The sequence below is a fragment of the Lissotriton helveticus genome, chromosome 10 (assembly GCF_964261635.1).
Source record: "Lissotriton helveticus chromosome 10, aLisHel1.1, whole genome shotgun sequence".
Lineage (NCBI taxonomy): Eukaryota > Metazoa > Chordata > Amphibia > Caudata > Salamandridae > Lissotriton > Lissotriton helveticus.
In genome coordinates this window covers 591,859,312-591,875,517 of record NC_136071.1, presented here as the reverse complement: position 1 = coordinate 591,875,517, position 16,206 = coordinate 591,859,312, and the positions used below count along the sequence as shown (strand labels likewise).

General features: G+C 47.4%; 29 non-coding genes across 29 annotated transcripts; all 29 read left to right on the top strand.

Annotated features, from left to right (window-relative positions):
* The first annotated feature begins 39 nt into the window (after positions 1-39).
* Positions 40-111, top strand: TRNAP-AGG (transfer RNA proline (anticodon AGG)). Its single transcript has one exon. It is a non-coding gene; the product is annotated as a tRNA-Pro (tRNA).
* A 385-nt stretch (positions 112-496) lies between these two features.
* TRNAV-AAC (transfer RNA valine (anticodon AAC)) lies at positions 497-569 on the top strand. Its single transcript has one exon. It is a non-coding gene; the product is annotated as a tRNA-Val (tRNA).
* Positions 570-865: 296 nt separating this feature from the next.
* Positions 866-977, top strand: TRNAL-CAA (transfer RNA leucine (anticodon CAA)). Its single transcript has 2 exons — positions 866-903; positions 932-977. It is a non-coding gene; the product is annotated as a tRNA-Leu (tRNA).
* Positions 978-1,907: 930 nt separating this feature from the next.
* Positions 1,908-1,979, top strand: TRNAP-CGG (transfer RNA proline (anticodon CGG)). The gene has a single exon. It is a non-coding gene; the product is annotated as a tRNA-Pro (tRNA).
* A 385-nt stretch (positions 1,980-2,364) lies between these two features.
* Positions 2,365-2,437, top strand: TRNAV-UAC (transfer RNA valine (anticodon UAC)). Its single transcript has one exon. It is a non-coding gene; the product is annotated as a tRNA-Val (tRNA).
* Positions 2,438-2,871: 434 nt separating this feature from the next.
* TRNAP-AGG (transfer RNA proline (anticodon AGG)) lies at positions 2,872-2,943 on the top strand. Its single transcript has one exon. It is a non-coding gene; the product is annotated as a tRNA-Pro (tRNA).
* A 385-nt stretch (positions 2,944-3,328) lies between these two features.
* On the top strand, positions 3,329-3,401 carry TRNAV-AAC (transfer RNA valine (anticodon AAC)). The gene has a single exon. It is a non-coding gene; the product is annotated as a tRNA-Val (tRNA).
* A 295-nt stretch (positions 3,402-3,696) lies between these two features.
* Positions 3,697-3,808, top strand: TRNAL-CAA (transfer RNA leucine (anticodon CAA)). Its single transcript has 2 exons — positions 3,697-3,734; positions 3,763-3,808. It is a non-coding gene; the product is annotated as a tRNA-Leu (tRNA).
* A 930-nt stretch (positions 3,809-4,738) lies between these two features.
* On the top strand, positions 4,739-4,810 carry TRNAP-CGG (transfer RNA proline (anticodon CGG)). The gene has a single exon. It is a non-coding gene; the product is annotated as a tRNA-Pro (tRNA).
* A 385-nt stretch (positions 4,811-5,195) lies between these two features.
* Positions 5,196-5,268, top strand: TRNAV-UAC (transfer RNA valine (anticodon UAC)). Its single transcript has one exon. It is a non-coding gene; the product is annotated as a tRNA-Val (tRNA).
* A 434-nt stretch (positions 5,269-5,702) lies between these two features.
* TRNAP-AGG (transfer RNA proline (anticodon AGG)) lies at positions 5,703-5,774 on the top strand. The gene has a single exon. It is a non-coding gene; the product is annotated as a tRNA-Pro (tRNA).
* A 385-nt stretch (positions 5,775-6,159) lies between these two features.
* On the top strand, positions 6,160-6,232 carry TRNAV-AAC (transfer RNA valine (anticodon AAC)). The gene has a single exon. It is a non-coding gene; the product is annotated as a tRNA-Val (tRNA).
* A 295-nt stretch (positions 6,233-6,527) lies between these two features.
* TRNAL-CAA (transfer RNA leucine (anticodon CAA)) lies at positions 6,528-6,639 on the top strand. The gene is made up of 2 exons: positions 6,528-6,565; positions 6,594-6,639. It is a non-coding gene; the product is annotated as a tRNA-Leu (tRNA).
* Positions 6,640-7,579: 940 nt separating this feature from the next.
* Positions 7,580-7,651, top strand: TRNAP-CGG (transfer RNA proline (anticodon CGG)). Its single transcript has one exon. It is a non-coding gene; the product is annotated as a tRNA-Pro (tRNA).
* A 384-nt stretch (positions 7,652-8,035) lies between these two features.
* Positions 8,036-8,108, top strand: TRNAV-UAC (transfer RNA valine (anticodon UAC)). Its single transcript has one exon. It is a non-coding gene; the product is annotated as a tRNA-Val (tRNA).
* A 434-nt stretch (positions 8,109-8,542) lies between these two features.
* Positions 8,543-8,614, top strand: TRNAP-AGG (transfer RNA proline (anticodon AGG)). The gene has a single exon. It is a non-coding gene; the product is annotated as a tRNA-Pro (tRNA).
* Positions 8,615-8,999: 385 nt separating this feature from the next.
* TRNAV-AAC (transfer RNA valine (anticodon AAC)) lies at positions 9,000-9,072 on the top strand. Its single transcript has one exon. It is a non-coding gene; the product is annotated as a tRNA-Val (tRNA).
* A 296-nt stretch (positions 9,073-9,368) lies between these two features.
* On the top strand, positions 9,369-9,480 carry TRNAL-CAA (transfer RNA leucine (anticodon CAA)). Its single transcript has 2 exons — positions 9,369-9,406; positions 9,435-9,480. It is a non-coding gene; the product is annotated as a tRNA-Leu (tRNA).
* Positions 9,481-10,410: 930 nt separating this feature from the next.
* TRNAP-CGG (transfer RNA proline (anticodon CGG)) lies at positions 10,411-10,482 on the top strand. The gene has a single exon. It is a non-coding gene; the product is annotated as a tRNA-Pro (tRNA).
* A 385-nt stretch (positions 10,483-10,867) lies between these two features.
* TRNAV-UAC (transfer RNA valine (anticodon UAC)) lies at positions 10,868-10,940 on the top strand. Its single transcript has one exon. It is a non-coding gene; the product is annotated as a tRNA-Val (tRNA).
* Positions 10,941-11,374: 434 nt separating this feature from the next.
* TRNAP-AGG (transfer RNA proline (anticodon AGG)) lies at positions 11,375-11,446 on the top strand. The gene has a single exon. It is a non-coding gene; the product is annotated as a tRNA-Pro (tRNA).
* Positions 11,447-11,831: 385 nt separating this feature from the next.
* Positions 11,832-11,904, top strand: TRNAV-AAC (transfer RNA valine (anticodon AAC)). The gene has a single exon. It is a non-coding gene; the product is annotated as a tRNA-Val (tRNA).
* Positions 11,905-12,199: 295 nt separating this feature from the next.
* On the top strand, positions 12,200-12,311 carry TRNAL-CAA (transfer RNA leucine (anticodon CAA)). Its single transcript has 2 exons — positions 12,200-12,237; positions 12,266-12,311. It is a non-coding gene; the product is annotated as a tRNA-Leu (tRNA).
* A 930-nt stretch (positions 12,312-13,241) lies between these two features.
* On the top strand, positions 13,242-13,313 carry TRNAP-CGG (transfer RNA proline (anticodon CGG)). The gene has a single exon. It is a non-coding gene; the product is annotated as a tRNA-Pro (tRNA).
* A 385-nt stretch (positions 13,314-13,698) lies between these two features.
* On the top strand, positions 13,699-13,771 carry TRNAV-UAC (transfer RNA valine (anticodon UAC)). The gene has a single exon. It is a non-coding gene; the product is annotated as a tRNA-Val (tRNA).
* Positions 13,772-14,205: 434 nt separating this feature from the next.
* On the top strand, positions 14,206-14,277 carry TRNAP-AGG (transfer RNA proline (anticodon AGG)). Its single transcript has one exon. It is a non-coding gene; the product is annotated as a tRNA-Pro (tRNA).
* Positions 14,278-14,662: 385 nt separating this feature from the next.
* Positions 14,663-14,735, top strand: TRNAV-AAC (transfer RNA valine (anticodon AAC)). The gene has a single exon. It is a non-coding gene; the product is annotated as a tRNA-Val (tRNA).
* A 295-nt stretch (positions 14,736-15,030) lies between these two features.
* On the top strand, positions 15,031-15,142 carry TRNAL-CAA (transfer RNA leucine (anticodon CAA)). Its single transcript has 2 exons — positions 15,031-15,068; positions 15,097-15,142. It is a non-coding gene; the product is annotated as a tRNA-Leu (tRNA).
* A 940-nt stretch (positions 15,143-16,082) lies between these two features.
* On the top strand, positions 16,083-16,154 carry TRNAP-CGG (transfer RNA proline (anticodon CGG)). Its single transcript has one exon. It is a non-coding gene; the product is annotated as a tRNA-Pro (tRNA).
* Positions 16,155-16,206: the final 52 nt, after the last annotated feature.

Here is a 16,206-nt window from a genome sequence, read left to right as displayed (position 1 = left end):
CACTAACCCCTGGAGCCATGTCAGAGGTGACTCTTGCGTGGCTCGTTGGTCTAGGGGTATGATTCTCGTTTAGGGTGCGAGAGGTCCCGGGTTCAAATCCCGGACGAGCCCTTTTTAGAGCTAAACATACAAATCGTACTAAAAATGCACTATGCCTGACTATTTCTAGTAATACTCGGTGCATTGTTGCGCAACATATTCCTAACCTCAGAAGAAAAATGGATCACCGTGCTTTTTCTGCCTACCTGCTTAGTCTCAGTGTGTCCCAGGTGATGCTTTCCCAAGCTGTACTCGCAGACATTTAGGCATCAGATATTTGTCTGTCGATGCCTGCACAAGTAAATTTTGAATACGTCTAATTGCAAGCATGTTGGATGATATCTCTGAGGTTTTCACACTTGTTCTGCACATTCTGAGCCGCTGCTGATACAGCAGAATAGAAGTTGGGTGAAGCCTTGAGAGGAACTTTGCTTTAACAGTAACAAGCAGCAAGGTCGTTTCTGTAGTGTAGTGGTCATCACGTTCGCCTAACACGCGAAAGGTCCCCGGTTCGAGACCGGGCAGAAACACTGAGCGTTGGCTGCTTTTATGTGCACACTCTAAAACCTTATTATCTGAATGCAAGTTTAAGAAGAGGTGGTCTTTGAACACAGTGAGCCGTGGGAAACTTTCTTTACCTTTGCAAGACGAAACAAAGTTATCTGCATCCATCATCTGGGGGTTGTTCTTGTGCCTATTTTTATTTTGTTTAAGCTATGTTGTATTGTTGGGGCCTTTACACCTGTGACATTGCTGTGAAGGTTGTAAGTGGAAACATTGGCAGGTGCAGATAGAAGAGTTAGACCTAAGCCCCCCCTCATGAGCCGTCAGGATGGCCGAGTGGTCTAAGGCGCCAGACTCAAGAGAGCTTGATCTTCAGTGTAGCTGAGCCTTCTGGTCTCCTCATGGAGGCGTGGGTTCAAATCCCACTTCTGACAGGTCCCTTTTACACCCGTAAATCTTCCTGTTTTTTGCAGTGCGTTCCCGGCAAACACCACAATCTTTGCAGGAACCTGTAGCATGTGAAGAGAAATCCACCAACAATCAGGCTGGGCCCTCAATCACAATTCCATGGATTTCTGGAAATGACACCTCAGGCACACCTTCCATTAAATTTGCACTCCATCACAGTAACTGCCATGCTGGGTTTCTAACTAAGCAGTTGATCCCATCATTTGTTGTGAGGCTCTCCTGCCACCTTTTGGGCAGAGAAGGCACTGTCCCTGCAAAAACACAGGCAGACATGTTCAACAGGGCTTCCTGGTTATGTGGGAGGAGCAGAATGCCATTGGTCCCCCCTTGCAAATTCTAATTTACATAAGGAAGACAGAGAGGTAGCTGGGAGTAGGCACTGCACACGGGCATTGCACTCTCTCTTATGATTTGCAGCCAATTCTAGATTGAGGCAGGAGGAAAGGAGGTGACCCGCCCAACAATGGCTATACTGAGAAGTCAGCCACTCTGGGTCTCCCAGGTGAGTGTTTCAGGCCTGTGAGCCACTCATATAAATCTCGCCTGATCGAGCGCTGAGCGAGCGCGTTTGAATCCAAATATCAAACCCCTCTTTCTCAGGCGCAGGAAATGGTGGGCCCTTCATTGCTTCTGGTGTGGAAGTCTATGGGGCAAGGGTCCAGGACTTGCAGAGGAGAACAATTGCCAGAAAGTGCTTGCTGTTCTCATCTGTGCCTTTTTTCTGCTCACTGGCTGATAGGAGATTGGCTGCCCCCTTTCTTGCTAGAGTGAAAAAACAACAACTTGAGAGAAAACATGACGTTGTGAGGCTCACTTAGAGGGAGACTAGCCAAAGAGCCCTGCTTTTTTTCTGAAAGACGCTTCAGAAATTGTTCAAAATGTCTCCTGGCCACTCAGGCTCGTTGGTCTAGGGGTATGATTCTCGCTTCGGGTGCGAGAGGTCCCGGGTTCAAATCCCGGACGAGCCCATGCTGTGGACATTTTCAGGATGCTTGTAATATAGGAGCATTTCTTCTTTTCAATGCTATAAGACGCTGTGTATGTTTGAGAAAGTTCCTTACCCTGCACGCTATTTTCCACTTGTGGCGGGATAAAGGAGTGCAGGACTTCTTTGCAACTGCTTTTCTGGGCCAGACCAGCATGGTAGGAACATTACATGCATAGTGTTTTTCTAGTGTAATTTCAGGATATGGTTTCAAAATCGCCTCTTGGAATAAAAGTGGTCCTCATTCCTGTCTTCCAAAGAAATAGAGACCGGGTAAGGAGAGCCCAACTTTGAGCTTCAAGGACATTGGCCCTTAGTCTGTGCATTCCAGCCCAATACATGCCAACAAGATTCCTGAGTTAGTGTCTGTTTCTGTAGTGTAGTGGTTATCACGTTCGCCTTACACGCGAAAGGTCCCTGGTTCGAGACCGGGCAGAAACAGCGGTTTGCTGTTTTTAACAGTGTTTGCCTTTACTGGCTGACTTTATAGGAAAGCTGAGATAATAGAGGCTGTCTATCCCTCACCAACCTGACGTAGTGTGCTCCAGGGATCTCAGTGACAGCTCGAAAAGAGAAGTGACGATAGCTTGCGCCATTCGCTTGCTAGCCCTTTGCTCTGAAGGGTGGGCCTACTTCATGAAAGCAAGGAATGAGAGCAGAAATGCTTTTCTTGTCCTCACCGCAAGCAGACACTTAGAGAAAACAAACTGTCTGAAGGACAGAGGCTTTTTAATTTCTTGTTTGATGACGGCCATGGAAAAGACAGCAATCATATTGCAGAAGAGAGCAACATGTGCAGTTGCTTGCTTTGGGTGAAGCATTCACCGACTAGCTGCCACTAACCCCTGGAGCCATGTCAGAGGTGACTCTTGCGTGGCTCGTTGGTCTAGGGGTATGATTCTCGCTTAGGGTGCGAGAGGTCCCGGGTTCAAATCCCGGACGAGCCCTTTTTAGAGCTAAACATACAAATCGTACTAAAAATGCACTATGCCTGACTATTTCTAGTAATACTCGGTGCATTGTTGCGCAACATATTCCTAACCTCAGAAGAAAAATGGATCACCGTGCTTTTTCTGCCTACCTGCTTAGTCTCAGTGTGTCCCAGGTGATGCTTTCCCAAGCTGTACTCGCAGACATTTAGGCATCAGATATTTGTCTGTCGATGCCTGCACAAGTAAATTTTGAATACGTCTAATTGCAAGCATGTTGGATGATATCTCTGAGGTTTTCACACTTGTTCTGCACATTCTGAGCCGCTGCTGATACAGCAGAATAGAAGTAGGGTGAAGCCTTGAGAGGAACTTTGCTTTAACAGTAGCAAGCAGCAAGGTCGTTTCTGTAGTGTAGTGGTCATCACGTTCGCCTAACACGCGAAAGGTCCCCGGTTCGAGACCGGGCAGAAACACTGAGCGTTGGCTGCTTTTATGTGCACACTCTAAAACCTTATTATCTGAATGCAAGTTTAAGAAGAGGTGGTCTTTGAACACAGTGAGCCGTGGGAAACTTTCTTTACCTTTGCAAGACGAAACAAAGTTATCTGCATCCATCATCTGGGGGTCGTTCTTGTGCCTATTTTTATTTTGTTTAAGCTATGTTGTATTGTTGGGGCCTTTACACCTGTGACATTGCTGTGAAGGTTGTAAGTGGAAACATTGGCAGGTGCAGATAGAAGAGTTAGACCTAAGCCCCCCTCATGAGCCGTCAGGATGGCCAAGTGGTCTAAGGCGCCATACTCAAGAGAGCTTGATCTTCAGTGTAGCTGAGCCTTCTGGTCTCCTCATGGAGGCGTGGGTTCAAATCCCACTTCTGACAGGTCCCTTTTACACCCGTAAATCTTCCTGTTTTTTGCAGTGCGTTCCCGGCAAACACCACAATCTTTGCAGGAACCTGTAGCATGTGAAGAGAAATCCACCAACAATCAGGCTGGGCCCTCAATCACAATTCCATGGATTTCTGGAAATGACACCTCAGGCACACCTTCCATTAAATTTGCACTCCATCACAGTAACTGCCATGCTGGGTTTCTAACTAAGCAGTTGATCCCATCATTTGTTGTGAGGCTCTCCTGCCACCTTTTGGGCAGAGAAGGCACTGTCCCTGCAAAAACACAGGCAGACATGTTCAACAGGGCTTCCTGGTTATGTGGGAGGAGCAGAATGCCATTGGTCCCCCCTTGCAAATTCTAATTTACATAAGGAAGACAGAGAGGTAGCTGGGAGTAGGCACTGCACACGGGCATTGCACTCTCTCTTATGATTTGCAGCCAATTCTAGATTGAGGCAGGAGGAAAGGAGGTGACTCGCCCAACAATGGCTATACTGAGAAGTCAGCCACTCTGGGTCTCCCAGGTGAGTGTTTCAGGCCTGTGAGCCACTCATATAAATCTCGCCTGATCGAGCGCTGAGCGAGCGCGTTTGAATCCAAATATCAAACCCCTCTTTCTCAGGCGCAGGAAATGGTGGGCCCTTCATTGCTTCTGGTGTGGAAGTCTATGGGGCAAGGGTCCAGGACTTGCAGAGGAGAACAATTGCCAGAAAGTGCTTGCTGTTCTCATCTGTGCCTTTTTTCTGCTCACTGGCTGATAGGAGATTGGCTGCCCCCTTTCTTGCTAGAGTGAAAAAACAACAACTTGAGAGAAAACATGACGTTGTGAGGCTCACTTAGAGGGAGACTAGCCAAATAGCCCTGCTTTTTTTCTGAAAGACGCTTCAGAAATTGTTCAAAATGTCTCCTGGCCACTCAGGCTCGTTGGTCTAGGGGTATGATTCTCGCTTCGGGTGCGAGAGGTCCCGGGTTCAAATCCCGGACGAGCCCATGCTGTGGACATTTTCAGGATGCTTGTAATATAGGAGCATTTCTTCTTTTCAATGCTATAAGACGCTGTGTATGTTTGAGAAAGTTCCTTACCCTGCACGCTATTTTCCACTTGTGGCGGGATAAAGGAGTGCAGGACTTCTTTGCAACTGCTTTTCTGGGCCAGACCAGCATGGTAGGAACATTACATGCATAGTGTTTTTCTAGTGTAATTTCAGGATATGGTTTCAAAATCGCCTCTTGGAATAAAAGTGGTCCTCATTCCTGTCTTCCAAAGAAATAGAGACCGGGTAAGGAGAGCCCAACTTTGAGCTTCAAGGACATTGGACCTTAATCTGTGCATTCCAGCCCAATACATGCCAACAAGATTCCTGAGTTAGTGTCTGTTTCTGTAGTGTAGTGGTTATCACGTTCGCCTTACACGCGAAAGGTCCCTGGTTCGAGACCGGGCAGAAACAGCGGTTTGCTGTTTTTAACAGTGTTTGCCTTTACTGGCTGACTTTATAGGAAAGCTGAGATAATAGAGGCTGTCTATCCCTCACCAACCTGACGTAGTGTGCTCCAGGGATCTCAGTGACAGCTCGAAAAGAGAAGTGACGATAGCTTGCGCCATTCGCTTGCTCGCCCTTTGCTCTGAAGGGTGGGCCTACTTCATGAAAGCAAGGAATGAGAGCAGAAATGCTTTTCTTGTCCTCACCGCAAGCAGACACTTAGAGAAAACAAACTGTCTGAAGGACAGAGGCTTTTTAATTTCTTGTTTGATGACGGCCATGGAAAAGACAGCAATCATATTGCAGAAGAGAGCAACATGTGCAGTTGCTTGCTTTGGGTGAAGCATTCACCGACTAGCTGCCACTAACCCCTGGAGCCATGTCAGAGGTGACTCTTGCGTGGCTCGTTGGTCTAGGGGTATGATTCTCGCTTAGGGTGCGAGAGGTCCCGGGTTCAAATCCCGGACGAGCCCTTTTTAGAGCTAAACATACAAATCGTACTAAAAATGCACTATGCCCGACTATTTCTAGTAATACTCGGTGCATTGTTGCGCAACATATTCCTAACCTCAGAAGAAAAATGGATCACCGTGCTTTTTCTGCCTACCTGCTTAGTCTCAGTGTGTCCCAGGTGATGCTTTCCCAAGCTGTACTCGCAGACATTTAGGCATCAGATATTTGTCTGTCGATGCCTGCACAAGTAAATTTTGAATACGTCTAATTGCAAGCATGTTGGATGATATCTCTGAGGTTTTCACACTTGTTCTGCACATTCTGAGCCGCTGCTGATACAGCAGAATAGAAGTAGGGTGAAGCCTTGAGAGGAACTTTGCTTTAACAGTAGCAAGCAGCAAGGTCGTTTCTGTAGTGTAGTGGTCATCACGTTTGCCTAACACGCGAAAGGTCCCCGGTTCGAGACCGGGCAGAAACACTGAGCGTTGGCTGCTTTTATGTGCACACTCTAAAACCTTATTATCTGAATGCAAGTTTAAGAAGAGGTGGTCTTTGAACACAGTGAGCCGTGGGAAACTTTCTTTACCTTTGCAAGACGAAACAAAGTTATCTGCATCCGTCATCTGGGGGTCGTTCTTGTGCCTATTTTTATTTTGTTTAAGCTATGTTGTATTGTTGGGGCCTTTACACCTGTGACATTGCTGTGAAGGTTGTAAGTGGAAACATTGGCAGGTGCAGATAGAAGAGTTAGACCTAAGCCCTCCTCATGAGCCGTCAGGATGGCCGAGTGGTCTAAGGCGCCAGACTCAAGAGAGCTTGATCTTCAGTGTAGCTGAGCCTTCTGGTCTCCTCATGGAGGTGTGGGTTCAAATCCCACTTCTGACAGGTCCCTTTTACACCCGTAAATCTTCCTGTTTTTTGCAGTGCGTTCCCGGCAAACACCACAATCTTTGCAGGAACCTGTAGCATGTGAAGAGAAATCCACCAACAATCAGGCTGGGCCCTCAATCACAATTCCATGGATTTCTGGAAATGACACCTCAGGCACACCTTCCATTAAATTTGCACTCCATCACAGTAACTGCCATGCTGGGTTTCTAACTAAGCAGTTGATCCCATCATTTGTTGTGAGGCTCTCCTGCCACCTTTTGGGCAGAGAAGGCACTGTCCCTGCAAAAACACAGGCAGACATGTTCAACAGGGCTTCCTGGTTATGTGGGAGGAGCAGAATGCCATTGGTCCCCCCTTGCAAATTCTAATTTACATAAGGAAGACAGAGAGGTAGCTGGGAGTAGGCACTGCACACGGGCATTGCACTCTCTCTTATGATTTGCAGCCAATTCTAGATTGAGGCAGGAGGAAAGGAGGTGACTCGCCCAACAATGGCTATACTGAGAAGTCAGCCACTCTGGGTCTCCCAGGTGAGTGTTTCAGGCCTGTGAGCCACTCATATAAATCTCGCCTGATCTCGCCTGATCGAGCGCTGAGCGAGCGCGTTTGAATCCAAATATCAAACCCCTCTTTCTCAGGCGCAGGAAATGGTGGGCCCTTCATTGCTTCTGGTGTGGAAGTCTATGGGGCAAGGGTCCAGGACTTGCAGAGGAGAACAATTGCCAGAAAGTGCTTGCTGTTCTCATCTGTGCCTTTTTTCTGCTCACTGGCTGATAGGAGATTGGCTGCCCCCTTTCTTGCTAGAGTGAAAAAACAACAACTTGAGAGAAAACATGACGTTGTGAGGCTCACTTAGAGGGAGACTAGCCAAATAGCCCTGCTTTTTTTCTGAAAGACGCTTCAGAAATTGTTCAAAATGTCTCCTGGCCACTCAGGCTCGTTGGTCTAGGGGTATGATTCTCGCTTCGGGTGCGAGAGGTCCCGGGTTCAAATCCCGGACGAGCCCATGCTGTGGACATTTTCAGGATGCTTGTAATATAGGAGCATTTCTTCTTTTCAATGCTATAAGACGCTGTGTATGTCGAGAAAGTTCCTTACCCTGCACGCTATTTTCCACATGTGGCGGGATAAAGGAGTGCAGGACTTCTTTGCAACTGCTTTTCTTGGCCAGACCAGCATGGTAGGAACATTACATGCATAGTGTTTTTCTAGTGTAATTTCAGGATATGGTTTCAAAATCGCCTCTTGGAATAAAAGTGGTCCTCATTCCTGTCTTCCAAAGAAATAGAGACCGGGTAAGGAGAGCCCAACTTTGAGCTTCAAGGACATTGGCCCTTAGTCTGTGCATTCCAGCCCAATACATGCCAACAAGATTCCTGAGTTAGTGTCTGTTTCTGTAGTGTAGTGGTTATCACGTTCGCCTTACACGCGAAAGGTCCCTGGTTCGAGACCGGTCAGAAACAGCGGTTTGCTGTTTTTAACAGTGTTTGCCTTTACTGGCTGACTTAATAGGAAAGCTGAGATAATAGAGGCTGTCTATCCCTCACCAACCTGACGTAGTGTGCTCCAGGGATCTCAGTGACAGCTCGAAAAGAGAAGTGACGATAGCTTGCGCCATTCGCTTGCTCGCCCTTTGCTCTGAAGGGTGGGCCTTCTTCATGAAAGCAAGGAATGAGAGCAGAAATGCTTTTCTTGTCCTCACCGCAAGCAGACACTTAGAGAAAACAAACTGTCTGAAGGACAGAGGCTTTTTAATTTCTTGTTTGATGACGGCCATGGAAAAGACAGCAATCATATTGCAGAAGAGAGCAACATGTGCAGTTGCTTGCTTTGGGTGAAGCATTCACCGACTAGCTGCCACTAACCCCTGGAGCCATGTCAGAGGTGACTCTTGCGTGGCTCGTTGGTCTAGGGGTATGATTCTCGTTTAGGGTGCGAGAGGTCCCGGGTTCAAATCCCGGACGAGCCCTTTTTAGAGCTAAACATACAAATCGTACTAAAAATGCACTATGCCTGACTATTTCTAGTAATACTCGGTGCATTGTTGCGCAACATATTCCTAACCTCAGAAGAAAAATGGATCACCGTGCTTTTTCTGCCTACCTGCTTAGTCTCAGTGTGTCCCAGGTGATGCTTTCCCAAGCTGTACTCGCAGACATTTAGGCATCAGATATTTGTCTGTCGATGCCTGCACAAGTAAATTTTGAATACGTCTAATTGCAAGCATGTTGGATGATATCTCTGAGGTTTTCACACTTGTTCTGCACATTCTGAGCCGCTGCTGATACAGCAGAATAGAAGTTGGGTGAAGCCTTGAGAGGAACTTTGCTTTAACAGTAACAAGCAGCAAGGTCGTTTCTGTAGTGTAGTGGTCATCACGTTCGCCTAACACGCGAAAGGTCCCCGGTTCGAGACCGGGCAGAAACACTGAGCGTTGGCTGCTTTTATGTGCACACTCTAAAACCTTATTATCTGAATGCAAGTTTAAGAAGAGGTGGTCTTTGAACACAGTGAGCCGTGGGAAACTTTCTTTACCTTTGCAAGACGAAACAAAGTTATCTGCATCCATCATCTGGGGGTCGTTCTTGTGCCTATTTTTATTTTGTTTAAGCTATGTTGTATTGTTGGGGCCTTTACACCTGTGACATTGCTGTGAAGGTTGTAAGTGGAAACATTGGCAGGTGCAGATAGAAGAGTTAGACCTAAGCCCCCCCTCATGAGCCGTCAGGATGGCCGAGTGGTCTAAGGCGCCAGACTCAAGAGAGCTTGATCTTCAGTGTAGCTGAGCCTTCTGGTCTCCTCATGGAGGCGTGGGTTCAAATCCCACTTCTGACAGGTCCCTTTTACACCCGTAAATCTTCCTGTTTTTTGCAGTGCGTTCCCGGCAAACACCACAATCTTTGCAGGAACCTGTAGCATGTGAAGAGAAATCCACCAACAATCAGGCTGGGCCCTCAATCACAATTCCATGGATTTCTGGAAATGACACCTCAGGCACACCTTCCATTAAATTTGCACTCCATCACAGTAACTGCCATGCTGGGTTTCTAACTAAGCAGTTGATCCCATCATTTGTTGTGAGGCTCTCCTGCCACCTTTTGGGCAGAGAAGGCACTGTCCCTGCAAAAACACAGGCAGACATGTTCAACAGGGCTTCCTGGTTATGTGGGAGGAGCAGAATGCCATTGGTCCCCCCTTGCAAATTCTAATTTACATAAGGAAGACAGAGAGGTAGCTGGGAGTAGGCACTGCACACGGGCATTGCACTCTCTCTTATGATTTGCAGCCAATTCTAGATTGAGGCAGGAGGAAAGGAGGTGACCCGCCCAACAATGGCTATACTGAGAAGTCAGCCACTCTGGGTCTCCCAGGTGAGTGTTTCAGGCCTGTGAGCCACTCATATAAATCTCGCCTGATCGAGCGCTGAGCGAGCGCGTTTGAATCCAAATATCAAACCCCTCTTTCTCAGGCGCAGGAAATGGTGGGCCCTTCATTGCTTCTGGTGTGGAAGTCTATGGGGCAAGGGTCCAGGACTTGCAGAGGAGAACAATTGCCAGAAAGTGCTTGCTGTTCTCATCTGTGCCTTTTTTCTGCTCACTGGCTGATAGGAGATTGGCTGCCCCCTTTCTTGCTAGAGTGAAAAAACAACAACTTGAGAGAAAACATGACGTTGTGAGGCTCACTTAGAGGGAGACTAGCCAAAGAGCCCTGCTTTTTTTCTGAAAGACGCTTCAGAAATTGTTCAAAATGTCTCCTGGCCACTCAGGCTCGTTGGTCTAGGGGTATGATTCTCGCTTCGGGTGCGAGAGGTCCCGGGTTCAAATCCCGGACGAGCCCATGCTGTGGACATTTTCAGGATGCTTGTAATATAGGAGCATTTCTTCTTTTCAATGCTATAAGACGCTGTGTATGTTTGAGAAAGTTCCTTACCCTGCACGCTATTTTCCACTTGTGGCGGGATAAAGGAGTGCAGGACTTCTTTGCAACTGCTTTTCTGGGCCAGACCAGCATGGTAGGAACATTACATGCATAGTGTTTTTCTAGTGTAATTTCAGGATATGGTTTCAAAATCGCCTCTTGGAATAAAAGTGGTCCTCATTCCTGTCTTCCAAAGAAATAGAGACCGGGTAAGGAGAGCCCAACTTTGAGCTTCAAGGACATTGGCCCTTAGTCTGTGCATTCCAGCCCAATACATGCCAACAAGATTCCTGAGTTAGTGTCTGTTTCTGTAGTGTAGTGGTTATCACGTTCGCCTTACACGCGAAAGGTCCCTGGTTCGAGACCGGGCAGAAACAGCGGTTTGCTGTTTTTAACAGTGTTTGCCTTTACTGGCTGACTTTATAGGAAAGCTGAGATAATAGAGGCTGTCTATCCCTCACCAACCTGACGTAGTGTGCTCCAGGGATCTCAGTGACAGCTCGAAAAGAGAAGTGACGATAGCTTGCGCCATTCGCTTGCTCGCCCTTTGCTCTGAAGGGTGGGCCTACTTCATGAAAGCAAGGAATGAGAGCAGAAATGCTTTTCTTGTCCTCACCGCAAGCAGACACTTAGAGAAAACAAACTGTCTGAAGGACAGAGGCTTTTTAATTTCTTGTTTGATGACGGCCATGGAAAAGACAGCAATCATATTGCAGAAGAGAGCAACATGTGCAGTTGCTTGCTTTGGGTGAAGCATTCACCGACTAGCTGCCACTAACCCCTGGAGCCATGTCAGAGGTGACTCTTGCGTGGCTCGTTGGTCTAGGGGTATGATTCTCGCTTAGGGTGCGAGAGGTCCCGGGTTCAAATCCCGGACGAGCCCTTTTTAGAGCTAAACATACAAATCGTACTAAAAATGCACTATGCCTGACTATTTCTCGTAATACTCGGTGCATTGTTGCGCAACATATTCCTAACCTCAGAAGAAAAATGGATCACCGTGCTTTTTCTGCCTACCTGCTTAGTCTCAGTGTGTCCCAGGTGATGCTTTCCCAAGCTGTACTCGCAGACATTTAGGCATCAGATATTTGTCTGTCGATGCCTGCACAAGTAAATTTTGAATACGTCTAATTGCAAGCATGTTGGATGATATCTCTGAGGTTTTCACACTTGTTCTGCACATTCTGAGCCACTGCTGATACAGCAGAATAGAAGTAGGGTGAAGCCTTGAGAGGAACTTTGCTTTAACAGTAGCAAGCAGCAAGGTCGTTTCTGTAGTGTAGTGGTCATCACGTTCGCCTAACACGCGAAAGGTCCCCGGTTCGAGACCGGGCAGAAACACTGAGCGTTGGCTGCTTTTATGTGCACACTCTAAAACCTTATTATCTGAATGCAAGTTTAAGAAGAGGTGGTCTTTGAACACAGTGAGCCGTGGGAAACTTTCTTTACCTTTGCAAGACGAAACAAAGTTATCTGCATCCATCATCTGGGGGTCGTTCTTGTGCCTATTTTTATTTTGTTTAAGCTATGTTGTATTGTTGGGGCCTTTACACCTGTGACATTGCTGTGAAGGTTGTAAGTGGAAACATTGGCAGGTGCAGATAGAAGAGTTAGACCTAAGCCCCCCTCATGAGCCGTCAGGATGGCCGAGTGGTCTAAGGCGCCATACTCAAGAGAGCTTGATCTTCAGTGTAGCTGAGCCTTCTGGTCTCCTCATGGAGGCGTGGGTTCAAATCCCACTTCTGACAGGTCCCTTTTACACCCGTAAATCTTCCTGTTTTTTGCAGTGCGTTCCCGGCAAACACCACAATCTTTGCAGGAACCTGTAGCATGTGAAGAGAAATCCACCAACAATCAGGCTGGGCCCTCAATCACAATTCCATGGATTTCTGGAAATGACACCTCAGGCACACCTTCCATTAAATTTGCACTCCATCACAGTAACTGCCATGCTGGGTTTCTAACTAAGCAGTTGATCCCATCATTTGTTGTGAGGCTCTCCTGCCACCTTTTGGGCAGAGAAGGCACTGTCCCTGCAAAAACACAGGCAGACATGTTCAACAGGGCTTCCTGGTTATGTGGGAGGAGCAGAATGCCATTGGTCCCCCCTTGCAAATTCTAATTTACATAAGGAAGACAGAGAGGTAGCTGGGAGTAGGCACTGCACACGGGCATTGCACTCTCTCTTATGATTTGCAGCCAATTCTAGATTGAGGCAGGAGGAAAGGAGGTGACTCGCCCAACAATGGCTATACTGAGAAGTCAGCCACTCTGGGTCTCCCAGGTGAGTGTTTCAGGCCTGTGAGCCACTCATATAAATCTCGCCTGATCGAGCGTTGAGCGAGCGCGTTTGAATCCAAATATCAAACCCCTCTTTCTCAGGCGCAGGAAATGGTGGGCCCTTCATTGCTTCTGGTGTGGAAGTCTATGGGGCAAGGGTCCAGGACTTGCAGAGGAGAACAATTGCCAGAAAGTGCTTGCTGTTCTCATCTGTGCCTTTTTTCTGCTCACTGGCTGATAGGAGATTGGCTGCCCCCTTTCTTGCTAGAGTGAAAAAACAACAACTTGAGAGAAAACATGACGTTGTGAGGCTCACTTAGAGGGAGACTAGCCAAATAGCCCTGCTTTTTTTCTGAAAGACGCTTCAGAAATTGTTCAAAATGTCTCCTGGCCACTCAGGCTCGTTGGTCTAGGGGTATGATTCTCGCTTCGGGTGCGAGAGGTCCCGGGTTCAAATCCCGGACGAGCCCATGCTGTGGACATTTTCAGGATGCTTGTAATATAGGAGCATTTCTTCTTTTCAATGCTATAAGACGCTGTGTATGTTTGAGAAAGTTCCTTACCCTGCACGCTATTTTCCACTTGTGGCGGGATAAAGGAGTGCAGGACTTCTTTGCAACTGCTTTTCTGGGCCAGACCAGCATGGTAGGAACATTACATGCATAGTGTTTTTCTAGTGTAATTTCAGGATATGGTTTCAAAATCGCCTCTTGGAATAAAAGTGGTCCTCATTCCTGTCTTCCAAAGAAATAGAGACCGGGTAAGGAGAGCCCAACTTTGAGCTTCAAGGACATTGGCCCTTAGTCTGTGCATTCCAGCCCAATACATGCCAACAAGATTCCTGAGTTAGTGTCTGTTTCTGTAGTGTAGTGGTTATCACGTTCGCCTTACACGCGAAAGGTCCCTGGTTCGAGACCGGGCAGAAACAGCGGTTTGCTGTTTTTAACAGTGTTTGCCTTTACTGGCTGACTTTATAGGAAAGCTGAGATAATAGAGGCTGTCTATCCCTCACCAACCTGACGTAGTGTGCTCCAGGGATCTCAGTGACAGCTCGAAAAGAGAAGTGACGATAGCTTGCGCCATTCGCTTGCTCGCCCTTTGCTCTGAAGGGTGGGCCTACTTCATGAAAGCAAGGAATGAGAGCAGAAATGCTTTTCTTGTCCTCACCGCAAGCAGACACTTAGAGAAAACAAACTGTCTGAAGGACAGAGGCTTTTTAATTTCTTGTTTGATGACGGCCATGGAAAAGACAGCAATCATATTGCAGAAGAGAGCAACATGTGCAGTTGCTTGCTTTGGGTGAAGCATTCACCGACTAGCTGCCACTAACCCCTGGAGCCATGTCAGAGGTGACTCTTGCGTGGCTCGTTGGTCTAGGGGTATGATTCTCGCTTAGGGTGCGAGAGGTCCCGGGTTCAAATCCCAGACGAGCCCTTTTTAGAGCTAAACATACAAATCGTACTAAAAATGCACTATGCCCGACTATTTCTAGTAATACTCGGTGCATTGTTGCGCAACATATTCCTAACCTCAGAAGAAAAATGGATCACCGTGCTTTTTCTGCCTACCTGCTTAGTCTCAGTGTGTCCCAGGTGATGCTTTCCCAAGCTGTACTCGCAGACATTTAGGCATCAGATATTTGTCTGTCGATGCCTGCACAAGTAAATTTTGAATACGTCTAATTGCAAGCATGTTGGATGATATCTCTGAGGTTTTCACACTTGTTCTGCACATTCTGAGCCGCTGCTGATACAGCAGAATAGAAGTAGGGTGAAGCCTTGAGAGGAACTTTGCTTTAACAGTAGCAAGCAGCAAGGTCGTTTCTGTAGTGTAGTGGTCATCACGTTTGCCTAACACGCGAAAGGTCCCCGGTTCGAGACCGGGCAGAAACACTGAGCGTTGGCTGCTTTTATGTGCACACTCTAAAACCTTATTATCTGAATGCAAGTTTAAGAAGAGGTGGTCTTTGAACACAGTGAGCCGTGGGAAACTTTCTTTACCTTTGCAAGACGAAACAAAGTTATCTGCATCCGTCATCTGGGGGTCGTTCTTGTGCCTATTTTTATTTTGTTTAAGCTATGTTGTATTGTTGGGGCCTTTACACCTGTGACATTGCTGTGAAGGTTGTAAGTGGAAACATTGGCAGGTACAGATAGAAGAGTTAGACCTAAGCCCTCCTCATGAGCCGTCAGGATGGCCGAGTGGTCTAAGGCGCCAGACTCAAGAGAGCTTGATCTTCAGTGTAGCTGAGCCTTCTGGTCTCCTCATGGAGGCGTGGGTTCAAATCCCACTTCTGACAGGTCCCTTTTACACCCGTAAATCTTCCTGTTTTTTGCAGTGCGTTCCCGGCAAACACCACAATCTTTGCAGGAACCTGTAGCATGTGAAGAGAAATCCACCAACAATCAGGCTGGGCCCTCAATCACAATTCCATGGATTTCTGGAAATGACACCTCAGGCACACCTTCCATTAAATTTGCACTCCATCACAGTAACTGCCTTGCTGGGTTTCTAACTAAGCAGTTGATCCCATCATTTGTTGTGAGGCTCTCCTGCCACCTTTTGGGCAGAGAAGGCACTGTCCCTGCAAAAACACAGGCAGACATGTTCAACGGGGCTTCCTGGTTATGTGGGAGGAGCAGAATGCCATTGGTCCCCCCTTGCAAATTCTAATTTACATAAGGAAGACAGAGAGGTAGCTGGGAGTAGGCACTGCACACGGGCATTGCACTCTCTCTTATGATTTGCAGCCAATTCTAGATTGAGGCAGGAGGAAAGGAGGTGACTCGCCCAACAATGGCTATACTGAGAAGTCAGCCACTCTGGGTCTCCCAGGTGAGTGTTTCAGGCCTGTGAGCCACTCATATAAATCTCGCCTGATCGAGCCTGATCGAGCGCTGAGCGAGCGCGTTTGAATCCAAATATCAAACCCCTCTTTCTCAGGCGCAGGAAATGGTGGGCCCTTCATTGCTTCTGGTGTGGAAGTCTATGGGGCAAGGGTCCAGGACTTGCAGAGGAGAACAATTGCCAGAAAGTGCTTGCTGTTCTCATCTGTGTCTTTTTTCTGCTCACTGGCTGATAGGAGATTGGCTGCCCCCTTTCTTGCTAGAGTGAAAAAACAACAACTTGAGAGAAAACATGACGTTGTGAGGCTCACTTAGAGGGAGACTAGCCAAATAGCCCTGCTTTTTTTCTGAAAGACGCTTCAGAAATTGTTCAAAATGTCTCCTGGCCACTCAGGCTCGTTGGTCTAGGGGTATGATTCTTGCTTCGGGTGCGAGAGGTCCCGGGTTCAAATCCCGGACGAGCCCATGCTGTGGACATTTTCAGGATGCTTGTAATATAGGAGCATTTCTTCTTTTC